Source organism: Sapajus apella, unplaced genomic scaffold, assembly GCF_009761245.1.
Source record: "Sapajus apella isolate SASKATOON/1434 unplaced genomic scaffold, GSC_monkey_1.0 scaffold151, whole genome shotgun sequence".
Classification (NCBI taxonomy): domain Eukaryota; kingdom Metazoa; phylum Chordata; class Mammalia; order Primates; family Cebidae; genus Sapajus; species Sapajus apella.
Genome location: NW_022437091.1, coordinates 912,057 through 927,620, shown reverse-complemented (window position 1 = coordinate 927,620; position 15,564 = coordinate 912,057). Strand labels below are relative to the sequence as shown.

Here is a 15,564-nt window from a genome sequence, read left to right as displayed (position 1 = left end):
TAAAAAAAACAGAAAGGAAAAAAATCACCTGCATGCTTATCACCTGGATATGATAATTAACATCTTAGAATATGTATTTTGGGCAAATAAACATACATATACAGCACAGATTTTTAAAAAATGGATCATGCCAAATGCAGTGGCTCACACCTATAATCCCAGCATTTTGGGAGGCAGAGGCAAGAGGACTGCTTGAGTCTAGGAGTTCAAGACCAGCCTGGGCAACAAAGTGAAACCCTGTCTCTATAAAAAATTTTTTTAAATTAGCTGGAAGTGGTGGAGGGTACCTGTGATCCCAGCTACATGGGAGGCTGAGGTAGGAAGATTGCTTGAACTCAGAAGGATGAGGCTGCAGTGAGCCATGTTCATGCCACTGTGCTCCAGCCTGGGCAACAAGACCCTATCTCAGGCTGGGCACTATGGCTCATTCCTGTGATCCCAGCAGTTTGGGAGGCCAAGGCAGGTGGATCACCTGAGGTGAGGAGTGATCCAAAAGAAGCCTGGCCAACATGGTGAAACCCTGTCTCTACTGAAAACACAAACATTAGCTGGGCGTGAAGGTGCATGCCTATAATCCTAACTACTCAGGAAGCTGAGGCAGGAGAATCACTTGAATTTGGGAGGCAGAGTTTGCAGTGAGCTGAGATGGTGTCATTGCACTCTAGCCCGTAGCTGGGATTACAGTCGTACACCATCACACCCAGCTAATTTTTGTATTTTTAGTAGAGATGGAGTTTCACCATATTGTCCAGGTTGGTCTCAAACTCCCGACCTCAGATGATTCACCCGCCTCAGCCTCCCAAAGTGCCGGGATTACAGGCGTGAGAAACCCCGCCTGGCAAGACTAGGTAATTTATAAATAAGAGAGGTTTAGTTAGGGGTTCTGCAGGCTGTATAGGAAGCATGGCAGCTTCTGCTTCTTGGGAGGTCTCAGGAAGCTTCCAGTCATGGTTGAAAGTGAAGGGGCAGTAAGGGGGTCTCACGTGGTGGGAGCAGGAGCAAGAGAGAGAGGGGAAGGTGCTGCACATGTTTAAACAACCAGATCTCGCAAAAACTCACTTACTGTAAGGACAACAGCACCAAGGAGATGAATGTCATTCCATTGTCTTTGAGCATTGAATGTTATCGATGAGCAGGTTGGTATCATTTCTTAACCTTGTTTCTTTTGGTAACCTGTTTTCCTACTCCCTCTGGAAGCTCTCAGAATTTTCTCTCTACTCTTAGAGTTCTGAAATTTTAATGAATTGGATCTAGGAGTGTATCTTTTACAAATTAATTTTGTAGGCCAGGCGTGGTGGTTCATGCTTATAATCCCAACACTTTGGGAGGCTGAGGTGGGCGGATCACCTGAGGTCAGGAGCTCGAGACCAGCCTGGCCAACATGATGAAACTCCATCTCTACTAAAAGTACAAATATTAGCCGGGCATGGTGGCAGGCGCCTGTAATCCCAGCTACTCAGGAGGCTGAGGTAGGAATGTCCTTCTGTAGGAGACCATGCAGTTTCTTGTCCTTGATTGTACTTAAGAGCTCCATAGGTGATCTCTGTCTAGGATGGTAGTAGCCACCTATGGAGGGTGGCTATTCTTTTGATTGGAGAGAGGAGGCAACAGAATGGTTCCTCAGATAGATCCAGGGCAGCTGCAACTCACCAGACCCTATAGAAGTAGCTGGAGGCAGGGCACGGTGGCTCATGCCTGTAATCCCAGCACTTTGGTAGACCTAGGCGGGTGGATCATGAGGTCTGGAGTTTAAGACCAGACTGGCTAACATGGTGAAATCCCGTCTCTACTAAAAATACAAAAATTAGCCGGGTATGGTGGCGAGTGCCTGCAGTCCCAGCTACTAAGGAGGCTGAGGTTGCAGTGAGCCAAGATCGGGCCACTGCACTCCAGCTTGGGTGACAGAGCGAGACATCGTCTAAAAAAGACAAAAACAAAAACAAACAAACAGACAAACAAAAATTAGCTGGAGAGTGTCCAGCTGCTCTGAAAACAATAGATGGTGCCAAGGGGGTATGTAGATTAAGTTCTGTTTGCAGTGGACCTGTTGGCCTCCACAAGCTCCCTCCATGGATTAGCCTTTGCCTTGCCTCTCACCCAGAGCCATGCCATCAGGACTCCGAGCACAAGGCTCACAAGGCAGGGAGGGACCCTGGAGTTTAGCTCAGCTCTTTATTCTTCTAGGAATGAAGAGTTCATACCAATCTGGCACTTATAAAAGCCTGGGCTTTTCCCAGAGAAGCAGTCTTCAAGACATTGGGCAGGCACATTTCTATGACACTGAAAAATAACTCGTGCAAAAGATTAGTTGGTGCTGACTATATCTAGGTTATTTAGGCAATGGGAGAGTTTCCAGAGTGCCACACGCACAGCACCTATGGATACCAACTCTGGATTCTGGCCTTAATTTAAACACTGACTCTCCCATTAATTAGTTGTATAAGCTTGGAAGCAAGTACCTTAATGTCTCTGTGCCTCAGCTTCCTTCTTGGTGGAATGGGTGTTATAATAGTACCACCTAGTTCATAGAATTTGCTTGGAGGTTGAAATAACATATGTAAAATGCTTAAAATGGTACATAGTAAGTGTTCAGTAAATGTTGACTATTATTATTTTTCTTTTTGGTTTTTATTTTGATTTTTAGAGATGGAGTCTCCCTATGTTGCCCAGCCTGGTCTCAAACTCCTGGGCTCAAGTGATCCACCTGCCTCAGCCTCCCGAGTAGCTGGGATTACAGGTGTGAGCCACCATGCCAGGGTATTATTATTTATTGGCATGATTATATTGTATCCTCTTTGATATGCCCCATGCTCCTTATTTTCCAACAGCTCAACTATCTTAAACAGATCCCAACTTACGTTGGGGCTGAGAAGCAGTTACTTACTCTTGGATTTTCCTGGTCACCCAGCTGGAGCGGGTTTCCAGGCTCTCAGGAACTTCTGCTTCTCTAGCCCCAACAAATTATTAAATTCTTAGATAAGAGGACTCTGATCCTTGCTTTTGGGTTGTGGTGGTGAGGTAGCAGCTAGTGAATCATCCCATGGACGTGGCCTTGGAGTCTCTCTTCCCCGTCCTTTCCTCTTGAGCTAAAGGTGTAGCTGTGGGTAATGAGATTCACTGAGCCCAGCCACAGGCAGTCCCAGGAGTCCTTCTGGATTATTACAGCAACATCCCCAACAAAGCCTCAGTATAAGCCATTCTGGGGAGACTTTGTGACTCAATGTGCATCTACTGTAGGCCTGGTTTATTTGGATTGCTTCCCAGTTTCTAAGGAATTTTGAAAATTGGAGTCCCAAGTATGGATCTGCTGAGGGAAACTTCCCCTCTCTGGAGTGAAGTTGTGGGGTTTCTCTTGAGACTCATTACAACCTTAAGATAACAAGGCCCCAGCCACTTCCAAATCCCTTGGCTGTTGATTGCTCTAACTTTAGGACTGAAGTTTGCCCTTTTCCCCCAGCTGCAGAGCACAGTAACTTAGGATAAAGTTTAATGAGTCTCACTGAGGGCCTGAGGAAAAAATGGCAGGCCAGAGCTGGGGCCAGTGGGGTAATGGCCATGGGCAGGAGCCATGTGGAGTGTGTGGCCATGCTGGGCCAGGAGCTGCAGGGTAATTCTTCCTCTGCCCGTCTACCTCTTCATCTCCCATGCTCGTTGAGCCTGCTCCAGCCGTAGAGGCCTTCTTGTTCTTCAAGCACATCCACTAGTGCCCATCTCAGAGCCTGGGACCCCACCCCTGTGGACTCTGCTCAGTGTCACCTCCGTAGATGAACTTCTCCTGTCTTCTGTAAAAAAGAACCCCCTCCTTGTTATTCTCTGTTCCCTTACATTGCTCTATTTTTATTCATAGGACTATCTGATGTTGTACCTACATATTGATATTTGTCTTCCCTGCTAGAAAGAAAACTCCATGAGGGCAGAGACTTTAACCTATTCATTGCTGTGCCCTTGTGCCTAGAACAGTGCTTAGCAAAGCATAAAGTAGGTGGTGAATGAGTATTTTTTATTTATTTATTTATTTTTTATTGCATTTTAGGTTTTGGGGTACATGTGAAGAAATGCAAGATTGTTGCATAGGTACACACATGGCAGTGTGATTTGCTGCCTTCCTCCCCATCACCTATATCTGGCATTTCTCCTCATGCTATCTCTCCCCAACTCCCCACCCCCCCCGCTGAAGAATGAATATTTTTTGATCAATGTGAGAAGACATGCCTCTTGCCCAGTGGAGTCTTTGTCACAGATCAAGTAGCCTGTGGGGTAGGGCTGATGGAGAGACATGGGCACTTTTTGCCTTCTGAGAAGGGAGCATGAGAAAGCCAAGGGTGAATTCTAGGCCAATTCCTGTCATTTTGGAATGACTGAACTCTCTGAGAGCTAGCACCAGCTAACTTAAGATGTCCTTAACAACTTCCATTGTTCCTTGAAAACCACCTTAATATATTTCCATCCCTGAGCCTCAAGAATGGGCTCTAAATGCCCAGTGCAGTGGCTCACGTCTGTAATCCCAGCACTTTGGGAGGCCAAGGCGGGTGGATCACCTGAGGTCAGGAGTTTGAGACCAGCTTGGCAAACATGGCCAACTGGTCTGTACTAAAAAATACAAAAATTAGCGGGGCCTGGTGGCGGGTGCCTATAATCCCAGCTACTTGGGAGGCTGAGGCAGGAGAATCACTGGAACCTGGGAGGTAGAGATTGCAGTGAGCCTAGATCATGCAACTGCATTCCAGCCTTAGCAACAAGAGAGAGACTCTGTCTAAAAAAAAAAAAAAAAAAAAGAGGCTGGGCGCGGTCGCTCAAGCCTGTAATCCCAGCACTTTGGGAGGCCGAGGCGGGTGGATCACGAGGTCAAGAGATCGAGACCATCCTGGTCAACATGGTGAAACCCCGTCTCTACTAAAAATACAAAAAATTAGCTGGGCATGGTGGTGCGTGCCTGTAATCCCAGCTACTCAGGAGGCTGAGGCAGGAGAATTGCCTGAACCCAGGAGGCGGAGGTTCCAGTGAGCCGAGATCGCGCCATTGCACTCCAGCCTGGGTAACAAGAGTGAAACTCCGTCTCAAAAAAAAAAAAAAAAAAAAAAAAAGAATGGGCCTGGTGCGGTGGCTTCCGCTTGTAATCCCAGCACTTTGGGAGGCCGAGGCAGGTGGATCACCTGAGGTCAGGAGCTCAAGACCAGCCTGGCCAATATGGCGAAACCCTGTCTCTACTAAATACAAAAATTAGTTTGGCATGATGGTGGGTGCCTGTAATCCCAGCTACTCAGGAGGCTGAGATTGAAGAATCACTTGAACCGGGAGACAGTGGGTGCAGTGAGCCAAGATCGTCCCACTGCACTCCAGCCTGGGAGGCTGAGTGAGACTTTGTCTCAGAAAAAAAGAATGAGTCCTAAAGTAAGATTTTTCCTGTAAAGGGGTCAGGATCCAGACCCCAAGAGTGGGTTTTTGGATCTCACATAAGAAACAATTCAGGGCGAATCTACAGAGTAAAGTGAAAGCAAGTTTATTAGGAAAGTAAAGGAATAAAAGAATGGCTACTCCATAGACAGATCAGCCCCAAGGGCTGGTTGCCCATTTTTAAGGTTATTTCTTGATTATATGCTAAACAGGGAAAGGATCATTCATGCCTTCCCTTTTTAGAGCATTTAGGGTAACTTCCTGATGTTGCCATATCATTTGTAAACTGTCATGGCGCTGGTGGGAGTGTAGTAGTGAGGATGATCAGAGGTCACTCTCATCGCCATCTTGGTTTTGGTGGGTTTTGGCTGGCATCTTTACTGCAACCTATTTTATCAGCAAGGTCTTTATGACTGGTATCATGAGGTGACCTCCTCTCATCCTGTGACTCAGAATGCCTTAATCTCCTGGGAATGCAGCCCAGCAGATCTCAGCCTTATTTTATCCAGCCCCTACTCAAGATGGAGTTGCTCTGGTTCAAATGTCTCTGAGCATTTGACAAGATGAAGTATGAAGGATGGATGCTCAAGAATATAGCATCTATCCTCAGTCAGACAGGACTGTTCTCTGCTTAAAGCACATCCTCCAGCCAGGCGCGGTGGCTCATGCCTGTAATCCCAGCACTTTGGGAGGCCGAGGAGGGCGGATTACCTGACGTCAGGAGTTCGAGACCAGCCTGGTCAACATGGTGAAATCCCATCTCAAAAAAAAAAAAAAAAAGCACATCTTTCACTTGGACACCTTCATGCTTTTGCTCTTCCATTTATCCTAAAGGAGTACTCTTCTCCTCCTCTCCCTTTCTAAGATCCCCTTTTTCAAGATCTAGTTCAAATTCCTCTTTCATAAAGCCTTCCCAGTCATCAAGGGGAAGAACTCCATTAAGCCTCCCTCCTTATTCTAAATTCCTTTGCATCTTACTGTTCACAACATTCACAACATCTGGCCATGAATTGTTTTGGCACAGTTTAAGAAACTAACTCCAAAGTCTGATTTTTTTGGTTTATAAAAGCCACCCTTTCCTTTAGTGCTTAAAATTACTAGTCTAAGCCCTCATGATGATCAGCCACTGCAAGTTTAGCAGTTTCCTGGATCCCCTCACATGTAATCCTCAGAGAATGCTTACATTTCCTGCAGATCCCTGCTGCTTCTGGGGTTCCTCTGGTCACTTCTGGCCATCTTGTGATGAGCTTCTCCAGCTGTTCCTGCTTTCCCCACCCCCCTCATCCCAAGTGCAGACATAGGCCCCGCCATTATCTGCCAGATATGTAAGAGATCAGCTGAAATACCTGCTTCATTGAAAGCTTTGGAATAACAGGAGGGGATTGTGTAGGAAAGAGGGGAAAAAATCCACAGAATGAGATATAGGAGGTTATTGTTCCATTCATTCATCTGCACAGGGTATTTTGTTTTTTTCTCTCACACTGTGCATTCTTCATTCTGCTGCCACATTATCCTGAGACTTACCATCTGCCACGGAGTGACTTTGCTCATGTCTGTCTCTGGTCCATTTGCTAGAACCCCCCCTCCCCACCGCCAGGTGCTGGATCCTGATCAGGAGGCCCAATGAGAAGGGAAAACCCCATGGTGGCCCCAGACTCATTTCTCAAGACACATCCTACCCTGGAGAGATGGATCTCTTCCCACAGTACAGGTAGTTTCAACGTCATGAAGGAGAGCTGTGTAGCTCAGCATGGTCTTAAGCTACTGAGAATATGATTTTGGCTTTACTGGCATAAAGCCATTGAAGTGTTTCTCAAAAGCAAACAAACAACAAAGTCTCCTCCAAAAATTGAATCAGAAAATTGCAGGTAATTTAAAAAACAACTTTCCCTGGCTTCTTGATATTACATTTTCAAAAATATTGATACTCAAGCTCATTAAAACAGTCTAGCACATTTTTTTCTCCCTTAAATATGTTTTATTATACCTTACAAAAATTAGCAGGCTAGTAAAACATCTGGGAGGAGAATGGTAGTGCCATCCAAGGGGAGGCCAGGGATCTGTCCCTGTCTTTGAAGGCTCACGGTCTGGGTGGGTGGGTTGTGTTTTGAGGAGTCATTAACAAAAATGTTCTCAAGAGTGACATGTTATTAATTTGGATGTGAAATAAGACTGTTAGACCAAAATGCTCTTCCCAATGTATTCACAACTCAGCCCTCTTTCTCTTAGTCCAGACCTTGCTGAGATCCCTTTGATCCTTTGGAAGAGAAAAATGTCTTATTTCATCTCAGTCAGTGGATGCTGAGTCTGGAGAAGTCCTGGGAAGCAAGCAGTACTTTAGCAGGGGAAACGTGTCCCCTCGTCAGTCTGCCTGCCAGGGAATAGGCAATGGTTTGTCCGCTGGATGGGCCCAAAGTTATTCAAAAGAGCCGGGACAGCCACTCCCTGGAAAATTCCTTTCTGGAAGGGAGCTCCCCAGGAACTAGGAGGCAATGTCAATAATGAGGTGTGCTTCCCTCCTCTTCCACCAGGAGTCTGCCACGAGCTGGTGAGGAAGGCATCATGAACGCTGCAAAAGGTTAGAGATGCCCAAGACGTGTTATTAGTAAGTGCTGGGATACTTGCTAAGAATTTAGATATGAGGGATATGGATGGTCCCAACTAGGAGGCTCTTAACCTTTTCTAGGTCACAAAGCCATTTGAGAATTTGACTCTTCCCACTTCCCTCTCAATCTATGTAGGCACACAATTTCTTGTATAATTGAAGGGTTTTCCTAGAACACTCTGAAGCTTCTGCTCTAGACTATAAATGCCTGGAGGGCAAGGACTGGATTTGTTCTCTAATGTGTTCCAGCATCTACCAAAAATGCCTAAGATGGAGGAAGTGTCAATCAATGTTTATTAAGTGGTAAGATAAGATGCAGATGTGCACTTGCCTGTCAGCCTCTGCATAGCCAGGCTGAGATGTGCAAATGCAGCGGCATCAGTGCCTTAAGGTGCTTAGAGGCTAGCAGTGCTCGCATCCCTGGCACTATTCTTTTCTTTTGTGACGAAGTTTTGCTCTTGTTTCGGGCTGGAGCACAACGGAGCAATCCCGGCTCACTGCAACCTCTTCCTCCCAGGTTCAAGTGATTCTCCTGCCTCAGTCTCCTGAGTATCTGGGATTACAGGTGCCTGCCACCATACCTGGCTAAGGTTTGTATTTTTAGTAGAGACAGGGTTTCACCATGTTGACCAGGCTGATCTTGAACTCCTGACCTCAGGTGATCCACCTTCCTTGCCCTCCCAAAGTGGGTTATAGGTGTGAGCCACTGGGTCTGGCCTGGCACTATTCTTCTTGACATTTAAGGCCAGGGCTGATGGAATGTGAGACCGTCTCTCTCCTAACCCGCTGGTCCTGACCTAATCTAGTGAACTGAGGTCCAGGACCCAGGTTTTGACCTAAAGGACAAAGACTGAGACAAAATTAATAAAAGTAGGGAGTTTACTTGGGCCAGATTTGAGGACTACAATTTGGGTGCATAGATTCAAGTTGCCCTGACTATATGCTAAGATTAGTTAGCAGCAGTTACACGTGAGTTTTTAAAGAAGAGGGAGTTCCTAAGTTGTTTGCTAAGAAGTTACATCGAAATAACATAAGCTATTATTTAGCTGTACATTGTTCTTTGTATCACAAATGCCAGGAACATGAAGATAATAGGTGAGGTAGCTTGTCAAGACCAAAACACCTTTAAACACTTGCCCCTAGCCCTGGGAATGGCGGGGGACAGTGGGCATGACTGAGGTCCCACACTCATGTCTCCCTGGGACTGATAAATTTGCATGCCTCACAGAACTTAGACTGCTCTCAGCTATTTTTCTTTTCTCACAGGGAAGAGATGAGGAATGACACTTTGAAGGTTCTTGGATTGCTACTCAATTTTTGCAGTGACTTTGATATCAATTTATCCTAAATGCTTCTCTGAATTCAGTCATTCAGGTGTGCTGCTTTTACTGAGTATCTTTGGTCTACTGTGTTCCAGGAGGGTGCTTGATAGGTATTGGGGGCTGAGTCACCACAACAGCTGGTCTTGATCACCTCAAGGGTCTCTGCCACCACCAGTAAAGAAGCCAGGGGCCACTGTTACTGTTGCCACTTCTAGAAACTACAGGCCTGCTGTTAACTATGCTGGGAATTCAGAAAGCTATGGGACCCTAGAGTAAAATGGACTGTGTCCCAAAGTATTAGAGCCTTTCATGAAAGAGGTCCATCAATTCACATGCCCACACATTCACTGATTCTCTACACTGCCAGGATGGAACTGAGCACAGCTCACCAGTTCAGAGTCCTACCCTTGTGGTGAATTCCTCTTAGGGGCTCCACAATCCTTTCTTGCAACCTAACCTCAGACTAGGGGCATTTGCATTCATCAGACCTATTTTTATATCCTTGAGTTTAAATGAGGATCAGAGTTCCAGTCCCTTTTTACCCCTGGGAGAATCCCAATGTTTAATGTAATTTGGTATATGCAAATAGATATAAAAGGATTCTTCTTATCTCTACGTGCTGCAGAAATAGAGGCACTAATGTAAGCAGATACTCTGAGGGGTGGGTTCAGGAAACGTGCCGGTAGTGCCAGGCGGGGAATGGATGTTGTCTGCTCGTCTCAGCCACACTGGAACCCAGACTCTTGCCTAGCCAAAATATGCTGCTAGTCTTGCTTAGTAATAGACATTTAGCCTTATTTTTTTTTCCAATGACTTTTCCTTCACTCTCATGTTTCATAATCTTTTCCTAGTTTTAGGCACTGCTGACATACCTACATCTTGGATTATTCTCCCCTGCTTGCTAATCCTGTACCACTGGCTTTCTGTTGGTTTGCTTGTAATTGAAGGCTTTCACCAAGGCTCTATTTCCATTTTTTGAGATGAGGGCTCACCATGTTGCCCAGGCTGGTCTTAAACTGCTGGGCTCAGGGATCTCTGTGCTCAGTCTCCTCAGTAGCTGGGATTACAGGCATGAACCACAGCACCCGGCCCCTTTTTTACCCCTTTTCGACATAGACTTCTCCAGAGTATTAGGTTTCCTATCTATTTGCTTACTTACTCACCCACTCCTTATTCACTTATTTATTGAATTTCTTTCATGTCTCTGTTATGATGTTGGGCATTGGGAATACCAAGATGAATAAAACCTAGTTTCTACCTTCAGGGAGTCACAGATACTGATAAGGCATAGTCTGACCCAGTACCTGGCTCTTTCTCCTCACAGTCTGGTACTCATTGCCCTCTATTGAAAGGCTAAGGCTTGATTTTAATCTCACATCTTTCATGAATCATGGGATTCATGAAAGATGTGAGATTAAATGTAAGCTAGCACCACTAGCTTACATTGATTTTCTTCTCTATACTGTTCTGGTCAAGAGAGCTGGAGTTTTTACCTTCAATAGTTTGTTACGCTGGGTAATTCATTTAACCTGTGTTAGACTTAACATCTGTCTGTGACATGAAGAGGTTATAGGACTAGGGTCCTTCCATTGTCAAAATTCTGTTTCTGTGATCATATATGATTATGGGGAGGGGGAGATGGCCAATATAAAAGAGCAATTATATAGTGAAACCAGTACTTACAGAAAAAAAGAAAAACCAACTTATTGGTGACATCCTCATGAGCATTGCTAGTACATCATAAAATTGTTGGTTGGGCCTGAAAAATACCCATCCTTATCACCTATTATAATCAGCCAGTTGCGGCCAGGTGCAGTGGCTCATGTTTGTAATCTCAGCACTTTGGGAGGCCTAGGCGGCGGATCACCTGAGGTCGGGAGTTCGAGACCAGCCTGACCAGTATGGAGAAACCCTGCCTCTACTAAAAATACAAAATTAGCCGGGCGTGGTGGCACATGCATGTGATCCCAGCTACTCAGGAGACTGAGGCAGGAGAATTGCTTGAATCCAGGAGGCGGAGGTTGCAGTGAGCCAAGATTGCACCATTGCACTCCAGCCTGGGCAACAAGAGCAAAACTCCATCTCAAAAAAAAAAAAATTAGCCTGTTGCCAGACCCATTACCATGCTCAGGTAAGGGAAGGCAGACTTGGGAGTGACTGGAGTTAAAGCAGAATAAGGTTGGCAGCCTTAAACTTTCTGGAAGTATTGTCCTTGTACAGAAATTGTCCTAAGGTCATTGACCTTTATAGTGAATTTGTGCCTTAATCTCTAAATATATAAAGGTCATTTATGTTAAATAGAGTAAAAGTTTGCTTTAGATCTTAAAAATAACTTTCTGATGAGAAAAATGATATATGGACACTGTTTTCTTACTAATTGATACTTTGAATTTACAGAAGAGAGGCTTACTCAAGATAGTTGACTAAAGTGGGGTGTGTGCACGCATGTGTGTGTGTGTGCACGCATGTGTGTGTGTAAGATTGTAGAAACAATACATCAGGCAGTCTCTCATGGGCATCCAAGAATAGGAACAAGGCACACAGAAACTGGAACAAGAAAGTCAGCAGCTCAGGCTCCACTACCCTTTCCAGGGGGCCAGTGTTCCCTTTGTCATTACCTGCTTCTGAGTCTAAGCTACTGTTACACTTCTCTTTGAAACAAGGTCTCTCTTATCACTGATGGTTTCTTTGCTCCCTTATGACTTCAGCTTGGGGATTGCTTTGGTTTGGTTTGGCACCTACTCCAGCCCCAACTCTACACAACTTTGCAGAAAAGCACCTACCAGCATCTTACTAATTAGTCTCTGTGTTTGTTAGAGTTCTCATGACTGTAGAAGACCATAATTTAAATGAATTTATGAAAAACAAAGAATTTTTTTGGTTTGTACAATCAGGAAGGATATTGTTGGCCAGCCTCAGGCATGACTGATCCAGTCATACACAATACTGTCCAAATGCTATCTCTGTCTCTTAGCTGCATCTCTATTTGCGTGTTGTCCTCATGAATCCAGACCACAGAAAGGCTCTTTCCATGTAGCAGTGGAAGGGTGAGGCTGGGCATGGCTACTGGCAGCTCAGGGTTACATCATCATAGCTTTTGAGCCCAGAGGACAGAGCTTTTCCTAACTCTGCTCCAGCATATGGATTCTAAAGGAGGAACCCTTGGCCTGCCTTGGGTTGGATGGTCACTCTGGATCAGTCGCTAGGGTTGGGTGATGGATATTATAATAGATCCCGTTCCCTTTCCTGAACTTTGGCTTTATATTGTGATATTGGCTTTGTATTGTGATACTATATAGTCCCATTAGAATCACATGGTTTATGTAATGGGGAAGGAGCTGCTGCCTAAAAGGGATTGAGGTAGTGGTTAGTAGAAGAAAATAGGAAAGAATGTTTAAAACAACAGGTATCTACCATAGTTTCTGTGCCTCTTAGTTCAATTTCTTGAGGAAATCTGCTGCATTTATCCCTGCCTTTGGCTTGGTTTCTCCTGGGTTGTTTGCCTACCTGTGACCCAATCAGATGGGCAGCCAACTCATATGTAGGACTGCTGCAGTTAGGGGTCTGGGTGGGGGGCTCGATGATTGACCTATCTACCACAATAATATAAAACATAATTAGAAAATTATATAAGAAAGAATAGATCCCAGCACACAGAAATCACTACAATAAGTATTTTCATTAATATATTCTTTTATCTATGTGTTAATATATGTCTTTAAAAAATGGGATCAGCTGGGTGTGGTGGCTCACACCTGTAATCCCAGCACTTTGGGAGGCAGAGGCAGGTGGATCACTTGTGGTCAGGAGTTTGAGACCAGCCTGGCCAACATGGCTAAACCTTGTCTCCACTAAAAATACAAAAATTCACCAGGCATGGTGATGCATGCCTGTGCTCCCAGCAACTCAGGAGGCTGAGGCATGATAATTGCTTGACCCTGAGAGGCAGAGTTTCCAGTAAGCTGAGATGGTGCCACTGCACTCCAGCCTGGGCAACAAAGTGAGACTCCATCTCAAAAAAAAAAAAAAAAAAAAAAAAAAAAAAAAAAAGGCTGATATTGTTTATACTATTTTGCAACATTCTCTTTTTACTTCATTATCTATTCTTCTACAATGTTAGTGACTTGAACTAGGGTGATGGGGATGGTGATAAGTGGTTGGATTTGACATACAGTACATAAAGGTAGAAGCAGTGGGATTTGCTAATGGATTGAGTATGAGATGTGAAACAAAGAAATTGTCAAAATTATTAGATACTATTGCCTATTCATGGGGGTATATAATGTGAGATTGAAATTAGAAGCTTTTTGGACTAAGATTCATATGTACTGAGCAACTTTTGCTTTTCCAGTTAGGCATTAGGGGGATTCCAAAATAATTTTATGAAAAAAATCCCTGTTGCTACAGAACTTAAAAATCTGCCCAGAGGCAAAATAACCACAAATGAAATGATGAAATGTATGGCAATAAAAATGAGTCACACACCACAGCATGATTGAATTTCACATCTATAACGTTGAGTGAAAGATGTCAGACACAAAACAAGATTATATGATTATATTATTTCATTTATATGAATTTCCAAAACAGGCAAAACTAATCCATGGTGCTAGAAATCAGGATAATGGTTACCACTGAGATGTGGGGAGGGAGATTGAGAAGGATTTCTGGGGTGCTAGTACCATTCTGTTTCTTCACCTGGGGGGTGGTTACATGAGTGTGTTCACTTCATTGATTTTATTGAGCTTATGATTTGTATAATTTTCTGGACATGTGTTATATTTAAATTTAAAAAGGTTAAAAACACTCCAGTTCTACACTGTGGATTCCTGATTCCAAGTGCAAGAAAAGGGTATCTAAAGAGGGAAAACCCAGCTTAGGCTTGAGGAAAAGGGATAAGAATAAGGCCTAGAGGCCTGGTGGTGGAGAAGATGGTCCCAATGATAGGACACATGGGGCCTGAGTGTGAAGTAAGAAAGTGAGGGCCAACATGGGGCACAGTGAATAGAGCGGCTCAGCTGAAGTAAAAGATGCACAATGTGACGTGTAAGATGGGAGCTGACGCTCAGAGGTGATTCAGGGGAGATGGGGTTGGGGGTCTTGAGTGCCAGGCTGTGCAGCGCGGGCCTTTTCTTTTACACAGTGTGAAGTTACTGAAGCTTTGGCATATTGATTACAATGTGTCAGGATGTTGAAGAGGAAGGTCCTGGGTCAATGGAGTGGTGGGGTGGATGGAACTGTCATGGTGGGGCTGGAGAGGGGGTGAATGGAAGACTGTGTGCTTGAGCGTCTCAGATAGGCCTGGGGATGTTGATCTTGGCTAGTATTCTGCTCCCAGTTCTTGTTAGTGTAGATGTTTGGGTGTGCATCCTTTCCTAAGTGGGCCTCAGGGGCATCAGACTCAGGCTTGGTGTTCAGGGATAGCTTTGTAATGTACCCCTGAGGATTCCCTCATGTTTGGATCCTTCTCAGAAAGTGCGTGCTCTCGCCTGAGCCAATCCCACCCCGTCCCCCACCCTAGAGGGATCCAAACATGGGCCCCTTCTAGAGTATGCCCCCTTTAGCCCTTGACAGTGCAGAGTCTGTTAGCAGCAATGCAAGCCTCAGTGCCCAGCAACGAAGCCCAGGGCCTGGGCCAGCAGTGTGGGCAGGATATGCTAGGGGTCAGCCCCTTCTACCTTATTTAAGCAAATGTGAGTAATTCTGAATCCTCCCACTGAACCCCTTTTAGCTTACTGACTCCTCTGCAGATGGTGGAGGACAGGGGTAGTTTCTTCATTTCTAGGAATGCTGGGCAACTGAAATTCCCATGTAGAGAAGCATCTTTCCTTTGTCTTCACACTTTGTAGCTAACCCGATATGCTGTCCACGGAGAGAATAGTTGATTAAGGCAGAAGCATGGGCCTGATGAGATGTATCCCAGAGCCAAAAGGGACAGTATCCTTCCCTCTAAGGTGGATCAGTATCTCAGTAGGGGCAGGGAAGATAGAATTTGTTCTTTGCTAATATTGTAGAATAGGAGAGCTTCTAGAAAATAACAGCAATACCTGATACAGTGTTTTATGATTTCACACATCATCTGAATGATCATACGTTGGTTCCTCAAGATCCTTGGCAATGATCCATCATCTGAATTATCTTATTTTCCATTTTGTGCTTCTCAACCAGGTTGTGAGAAAGAAGAGGAAAAGAGCATTACTGCTGCTTGTCATGTGAGGATTCACGTACAGATAGTAAGGAAGG

The 15,564-nt window shown here is 44.8% G+C and overlaps 1 long non-coding RNA gene across 2 annotated transcripts in view; it reads left to right on the top strand.

Annotated features, from left to right (window-relative positions):
- Positions 1-15,562, top strand: part of LOC116541385 — an 88,256-nt gene extending 72,694 nt beyond the window's left edge. Inside the window, exons 1-3 of one of the 2 annotated variants that reach the window (XR_004264815.1) lie at positions 2,732-3,978; positions 9,266-9,373; positions 15,490-15,562. This is a non-coding gene — a long non-coding RNA (uncharacterized LOC116541385). Of the gene's footprint in view, positions 1-2,731; positions 3,979-9,265; positions 9,374-15,489 lie in introns of those variants that run through there. The other variant, XR_004264814.1, reaches the window with a different exon arrangement.
- The last annotated feature ends 2 nt before the right edge of the window (positions 15,563-15,564 follow it).